At 36.1% G+C, this 7914-nt stretch overlaps 1 long non-coding RNA gene across 1 annotated transcript; it reads right to left on the bottom strand.

The window, feature by feature from the left end:
• Positions 1 to 2677: 2677 nt before the first annotated feature.
• Positions 2678 to 7651, bottom strand: LOC144984579 (uncharacterized). The gene is made up of 2 exons (XR_013648378.1): positions 7444 to 7651; positions 2678 to 3531 (listed from the first exon to the last, which is right to left on the bottom strand). It is a non-coding gene; the product is annotated as an uncharacterized LOC144984579 (long non-coding RNA).
• Positions 7652 to 7914: the final 263 nt, after the last annotated feature.

Raw genomic sequence — 7914 nt, 5'->3', positions numbered from 1 at the left:
TTGACTGAGGTTTATGCACACAGTCATACATGACCAGGCCAACAATCAGACCAAGCATTAGTCTGAGCTACATTTCATGTATACATGTATACATTTAACTTTTTTCACTTTAACTTTTTTTTTAGGCCAAGTCAAGTGGTTTAATGGAACAATATTAACTGTTCGTCAAATGCAATTTAAAGTGCTTGAACAATGATTTATCTATACACAATTTATCATTGCTTTTTCTTAAAAGTACCATTTGGACAATACCATATTGGACACCTTACAATTCTGCCAGAAATAATAGTTTTTCAAGCATACAAAGTGTCTGTGAAACACCTGTGGCAAGGTGCACGTAAAAGTTGTAAACAAAACTAATTTAACTTGCAACAGTTGAACTGGAGGATTCGACCTTTGTGTTGTTTGTCACACAAAGCATGGAGTAAAGAAACAAATGTTAGGAGTTGTCTTAATGTTTGAGAGCTATGGAAAATTAAGGACAATTTCAGGGCAATATCATCAAAAGGTTTACACTGTAGCTGACCTCCCTGGATGGAGGAAAAAAACTATTGAAAAGAATGCAAACTAATTTCCAAACAAATTCATCAGCCAATCAAGATCAGATATGGGGATACAAGATGGTCAGCTTGCACTATCCTTCGGCATCTGAAGGAAAAGTGACACTACGGTAGGACACCCAGGATATATCGTAACAAGCAAGACTGGAATTTGTCAAAATCCAAACCGCAATCCTTTTGGGAGAACATACTTTGGTCTTTCAAGAAAAGAATAAAGTCCCTATGGTCATACGTCATGGAGGTTCTAAAATCCTTTGCTGCTTCTGGAACATGATGCCTGGACTGTGTGAACTGTATCATGAAATCTGATCGTTTAAGGGCACATTGTAATGACCGGTGTCAGCAAGCCACTAGAATTCATGGGTCTTCCAGCAGTACATTGACCCAAAACTTAATTCAAAAAGCTCTCATAAATGTAAAAGTAGAAGCGTTGGAGAGTTTTGTAATAGCCAACAATGAGGGTATATCTGAACTCCATGGAAAACCTATGGAGAAACATCCAAACAGCAGTCTGGAGAAGCCATCCCTTAAAACTGGATAACTAGGAGCAGTTTGCAAAAGCAGAGTTGTCCAACATTCCAGCAGAGATGTGTAAGAAACTCATTCATGGTTACAGGAAAGGAAATGATTTTTTTTTTCCAAAAGTGGTGTTACCAAATATGAAGTTAAAGGTATAAATAAATGTTTTTACAGTTTTTCAGTTCTGTGTACATTTTTATCAGATTTGACTTTTCATTTAATTTTGTTGTTGTTCCAGTGCAAACAAAGACAATAAATATGTAACTCATAGATCTAGATTTCTATTGCATATGCTTACATGAAGGTAACAGGTTAATACATTAAATTGTCAGATACAAAAACATATTTTTCCCTTTTTTTTTTGGAAAGAAATGCCCTCATATGTAAGGCAAGGTTCAGTTTCACAAAAGTCACACATGATCAGTTTTCATTGGATTTTAGTGTTTTTTTAATTGTCAAATTCAACCAAATAAATAAAGATGAAACCTATATCTATCTGCTGTCCTTATCTGAGTGCCTGAACACACCAGTTCCTGCACATGACATACTGTCACAAATGCATTCACACGGCTTCTGAATTATTAACTGTAACATGTAAAGCATAGGTGTTCATATCATTTTGCTATTTGAACAGGTGCCTGTAACACACGTTTGACAAACTCTTTAAAAATATACGACAAAGCAGTGGAGAAGAAATGTCTTGTTTTTTGTATCCTGTGGGGTTGAAAGGCAAAAATCTATTTTTAAAAGCATGAAAACATTTTATCGCTAACAGCAGGGGCAGGAGTGTTTTAATGACCTGATCCACAGGCCTCTGGCTGGCTGCAGGCTTTCTCAAACTGCAAAAGAACCCAGTGGTCTGCCTGCCAACCCTTGGGGCAGCATCGAGATGAAACAGATAAGATAATTGTTTCTAATGAAATCCAGATCTCTGGGTCTGTCTGGACCAGGACTAGCTGGGCCTGTTTCCCCTTTTTTCTTCTTCTTTAAAAAAAAAAACTTTTTTTCAAAGCTGGTGCTGCATATAGAACTTGAATTTGAAGAGAAAGCATGGAAGCAAGCTCCTAATTCAAACCAGAACTGGTGTACCAGCTTGTATAGCTTTGATACTGTTTGAAGTTCTGCAAGCGAACACAGCTCCATCAACCCACTGGACCCAGTTGCCATGACAACTCTAATTATCTTCCTTTACAGCCTGGTTTTTACACAGGAAGAGAACCATTATGTTCTTTGGGCATTTGCATCTCTCTGGGGCAAGTGTTAAAGGTCAGGGAAATGAACCAAAATGAGAGCACAGCCGAGCAAAATCCGTGTGCGTGAGAAAAGGTGAGTCATTGCAGTATGTCTATGCTTTGGCAGGAATTTCTTTTCTGTTAAACATTTCTGGAATTACTTTGGGAAGCACATGTTTCCAAGGACAATTTAGGCTTTATTGAGGTTATAGCTAAAAAAGCTTCAAACTGTTGTTGCCTATGAAAATTACTTTTGTCTTTAAATTACTATTTTCTCACCTGTCTCAAACAAAAAAATGTAAACTCAGATTCTTTAAATATACCTTTATGATGTTTAGTTGAAGAAAAAAATAACAAACAGGCATATTTGATCTAGACATTTTATCAAAGTATACACTTTTTCTAACAAATAATAGACATCCAATTAAAACATGTGACCATATACTCTTGTAATGCAAAACAATGTTTTTTTCCCTCACAACATTTTGCAATACAATATCTACACAACGTCCAAATGCAGTAGTTGATATGGAACTGTACTGCTTAGATCTAAGACACTGTAACATAATAGCTTACATTTGACAAACAAAGAAAAAAAAAGCACCTTACATTTATTCCATCAATAGCTTTAGTTTCTCATTTAGACATTTCAACCTGAAGTCATGCACCCTCAGTCTTAAATTATGCAAATACTACAAGCATGAAAGTTTAAAAAGGTTAAAAGGGGAATTTACCCCCCAAAATATCCAACAAATGCTTTCTTTTTAATATTTTACTGTCTTTATGGCTTATATAGATTTTTAAAGTGACTTGTACATAAAAAATGAGACATTTTCTAATTAACTGAACAAAAACAAACAAACAAACACACACAAATCAAGGTAGTCATCCTGCAAACTTTAGAAGCTCAGCAACAGCATGAAGAGTTTTTAGCGGTGTCACTCTGCCTGCTGGAGTTCGGAGGGGTCAGAGATATCTCTGAATCAAAGGGGGAGCTAGAGGTTGACCAAACAAATGGTTCTACCTCTGCCCTTGTGTAAAACTATCTGCCAAACGCCAGCCGTCCTCTTTGAACTTGATTTAGCGCTCAGGTCACAAACAGCCGGCCATGATGTTGAGGAGGATGAATCCAGCACCCCAATGACATGGAGATAGAGGCGATAAGATTAAGTTTATGTTGTTTTACCATCAGATCAGCAATTCTTCTTCATAGAGATCTTCTGCTGAAACAGAATACATGTTTAATGTAAATAAACCATTCAGGCAACAGAAAAGTTCCATGTTGAGATCTTTACCCTTTTCACATTTTAATATTTTACAAACATTTTTTATTTTTAATAAATCTGAACAGTTTTTCTACCTTACAATTTTGAATATTTTGTTTTTTTTTATTAGTGCATGTCTAACCTTAATGTACATTGTTGCCTAGTGACAATTTTAGATTTAAATGTATTATGTTACAAATGAATCACATTTTTAAAACAAGGTTAGATTGGCTTCAGGAGCAAAATTCTGTTTTTTTTTTCTTGCTTTCTTCTTAGGGACAGATTTAAACTTAGAAGTTAACAAACACTAAATAAGTATTGATATGCTTGATTTTAAAAAAGCCTCTGTAATTTGAAGTCAGTGAAACCATTAAAATGTATTTTACTGAAAAACAGAAGATTTCGCAACACAATTTCCACAATAGCTTTAAACTATAATGGGAAATCCGGGGTAAACAAAATAATTTTAAGTTGACATCATGACACACCAATGTCATTCTTAAAAAGTGAACATAAAGTGGGATTTTCATTTTGCAACTTGAATAAATTGGTCGAGAAGTGATTTTACTGCAGTTTCTCCGTCATCCCATATGTCTCTTTGCTTTCGTTTTTCATCAGCAATAATTCCCTTTGAATATTTTTACACTATTTTTCTCTCTCTTGTTGCACCCTAGCCTTGTTTTGTCACAGTGAGGTTTTACACTGATAAACAGATTTTTTGTGTTTTTTTTGATAAAACTACTTCCTTCAAAGTTCTGCCCAAAGGGGATAAGAATAAGTCTTCAAGGTGGTGTGAGAGAAATAAGGAGATCATTGTAGCTTTACGTAACGACACATACCGGTAAGTATGACATTAGAGCCCTGGCATTCATCACTGATGCCAGTGGGCCAGAAAGTTAATGAAGGCAATAGGATTAATACCCAGGGAGGGAAGCTCCCATGGGGTCAGGCATTGGGATGCTATTTAGCCCAAAGCAATACACAAAGGTTGAATGTTTTACTGTCAAAGGGCAAACTGGCTTTCGTCAGACTGAAGTGGAAGCTTTTTAAATTGATGGCTTTTATTGTTTGGAGCAAAGCCCTTTTTTTTGTCGTAAGTGGTTGCACTATTTTGGCGACAGGTTTTTGTTTTCATCATCAATTTTTTTTTTTTTTAAATGAGCTAAACTCATTACACTCTTTGCATATTTTTCTCCACATTTTTCCTCAAGTAATAACCCTTCTCAAACCCAGACTACAGTTATGCCTGATCTTGATTGAACACAAACAGTAATGTTTGGAAATCACTGCGTCGCACTAGCTGCCCTCTGCTTCATCTCAGTGTTTATACTTCCTGTAAGGGGGCCCTCTATTTATGGACAACTGAGGAGCACAAATAATCATTCCCCTCAAGTGAAAAATCTGCTTTTATTATCCGCAACGTTTTTGCGATGCCTTTGTGTACGCTCACACTGCCTTCTGATTGCCTGTTTATTTTTTCTGCATTTCTGCTGAGCCAATGAGAATCTGGCCAATTCCTAAAGGTGCCAAACCTTTTCTAGCCCTTTTCCTGTCTGTGACATCATTGTGTATGCTCCTCAAACACAGTGATCCATGTCTTGTCTGCAGCCTGGGTGGCACACACACAAAACAAATGTGTGGGTGTCTGCTGTGCCATGTGGACATCCAGGTTGCGACTATGCCAGGATCAGGACTTCCTTGATCGGCTATTTGAAACACTAATATATGTTAGCTATTTTAGTTAATTTTAGGGTAACTTGTTATGTATCTACAAGCATTCAGCCAGACTAAAAATCACATGTTTACTCCACTGAGCCAGATCGGTTGCACTTTTTATCAAAATATCTCAAGATTTAATCTTTTAATCACAATCATTTGCCTCAAAGAGCACAAATGCTTTCTGGTATGTCGTATTCTTTAACCTACCGCTATTATCAGAAAGAAAAGATTCCAGAACAGAAAAATAGATAAATAAATACATTTTGGCTACCAATAATTACATGCAAAATTAAGCAATTAAATTAAAAGCTGAAAAGTAATCAGCAAATTGTTTACAACAAAAACTAAAATTGATTCTCTTCCTTATGTGGGGAAACAATTGAATGCCAAAAGTAAAATTAATGCACACTGATCCATTCAGATGTTGTTCTCCGAGTTGAAATAAATCAAGTCAGTGCACCACATGTGATTCTGCATTACATACAAGTGAGATGCAGCTGAACCTGTATATCAGCGATTTATGATTAAGACTGTCACAGGGTTTCTGTGTCCACTTCACACCACAGGGTCTGACTTTCTTTGAGATTAAATATCTTAAACTTTGTCACATCTCCAGCATTTGCACAGCTCTTTGAACATTTTAATGTCCACTGACAACTTTGCATTCATCAGAGCATTATCTGTGTTTTTTAAGTGTCTTTAAGCACAAAACTAATTTGAAATTACCAAGATGAAATCAGAATGAAAAAAGCAATTTAAGTTTTTTTCCGTTTTTCTTTACTTTTGTCTTTATTTGATTAGTGAGTAGCTTGACCAGGTTTTTGCTAGAAAAACCTGTTCTCCTGCGATAAATAAATTGAACAGTCAGCAGGTGCACTTTTGTTTCAAATAAATATTTATCAGAGCGCTCATCCATTTTTTGTGAAGTAATGCTTCATTGTTTTCAGGGTCAAAGTGGGCGGGAGTTTAACAGATGCAGGCTACTCCCTACAGGTGACCAACAGAGATGTCATGCACCTGTATGTTGAAATCAAATATCTCAAATTGGAACTGATTTAAAAAAAAAGATAAAAAGATTTCCCCTACAAAGTTTAATTTTTTTTTTGCAAAATTAAAAAAAGTCAAACTATTTTGTTTATCCTAGAGGAGCAAATAAATATATTAAGATAGATACATAAAGTCTATGAGTGTAGAATAACTTGTGTGTGTGTGTAAGTTTGTACCCCGCACACACACACATATATATATATATATATAAGTATAGATATACATGATGAACCTGTTGAATTAGTTGATAAAGATTGAATGGTGTCCATTACTGCAGTTTTGTCCGTGCATTAAATGTGCTTTCAACATAATATATGGTCTCAACATTATTATTATTATTATTATTCAACAAAGAGCTGCAATAATGTATTTAATATGCACAAGGTCTGTAACTGTCTGTCTGTTTCTGCTTAACTTCTCATTTGTTCATTTGATTCTCTGCCTTCAGTAAGGTTTGGACAAACTGTCACTGTGCAGCCTAAGCACTCCAGCTCACTTTAAAAAAAGTTCTTACTGCAACTCACAATTTTTTAAGTGTATTAACATTGATAAAATAAAGTGTGTGTGTGTACACTGAATATATTCAGTGATAAATTGAAAAAAATATAAATACATATTTAAATATAATAATAATAAATTAAAGCAAACACAAAATAAAATGTTAGACGGATATGTGAACATAGCCTTTTGCAGTAATATTTCAGTACGTAATAATAATAATAACAATAATAATAATAATAATAATAATACATTCATGTAATTTTTCCCCAAAAACTGTGAAACCTTTTCGAATTACAAAATGATCGTCTCCTCCTGGATCCTGCGTAAATGCGCGCCGTGCGACGTGGAGTTTGTTGGAATGGTTAGCTGATGGTTTCTCGGAGCCTCTTCGGTCGCTCGCCTCCTTTAAGCCTCCTCCCTCCACCTCACAGACACACACTCACCCGCTTCCACCGCAGCTCAGCCTGCATGTCTCGGCTGCAGCGGGGCCCGTGGAAGTTTGCAAAAGCACCCAAGCTTTCATTTGGCTTTTATAGCTTCTCAGACAAACATTCCCTCACAATTCTAAGCACGAAGACTCTCTTCTCAAGTTCAACCTACCTTTTAGAGACCGTTTCTTGCAGCTCCATAATGTTCCCCGGAAACCCCCTTTTGAATGATCTTTTTTGTTAATCAAAGCTGCAGATGAAATGGATCATCCCAATCAAAGTCCGCAGCTTCGCAGAGAAAAGCGTGTGTGGAGGCAATGCTGCTTCGAGCTGAGTCTGCACTGCAATGCTCTGCTTGGCGAGTCCCAGCTCAGTCTGAACATCTGCTCATTTCACGTGACTTTTTTTAAAAATACTAACATCTGTTCTAAATAGGTTTCATTTTGTGCCTCTGCATTGTGTCAGTTGCCAACTTCCCCACTCAGAAAAAAGAAGAGGAAACCTTTTCCAGGGTTTTACGTTTAAGGGACCAAGAAACCATTAGAATGAATTTAATAAATTAAGTTTTGAGATTTGCGTCACCACAAAAAGTAAATAATAATCATGGTCCCAACAATTCATCTAACAAACAAAGCTCCGCTCC

This window comes from Oryzias latipes, chromosome 16, assembly GCF_053564925.1.
Source record: "Oryzias latipes strain Hd-rR chromosome 16, Olatipes_Hd-rR_3.1".
NCBI lineage: Eukaryota > Metazoa > Chordata > Actinopteri > Beloniformes > Adrianichthyidae > Oryzias > Oryzias latipes.
Note: the sequence above shows the minus strand (reverse complement) of the source record. Positions and strands in the feature narration are given on the sequence as shown.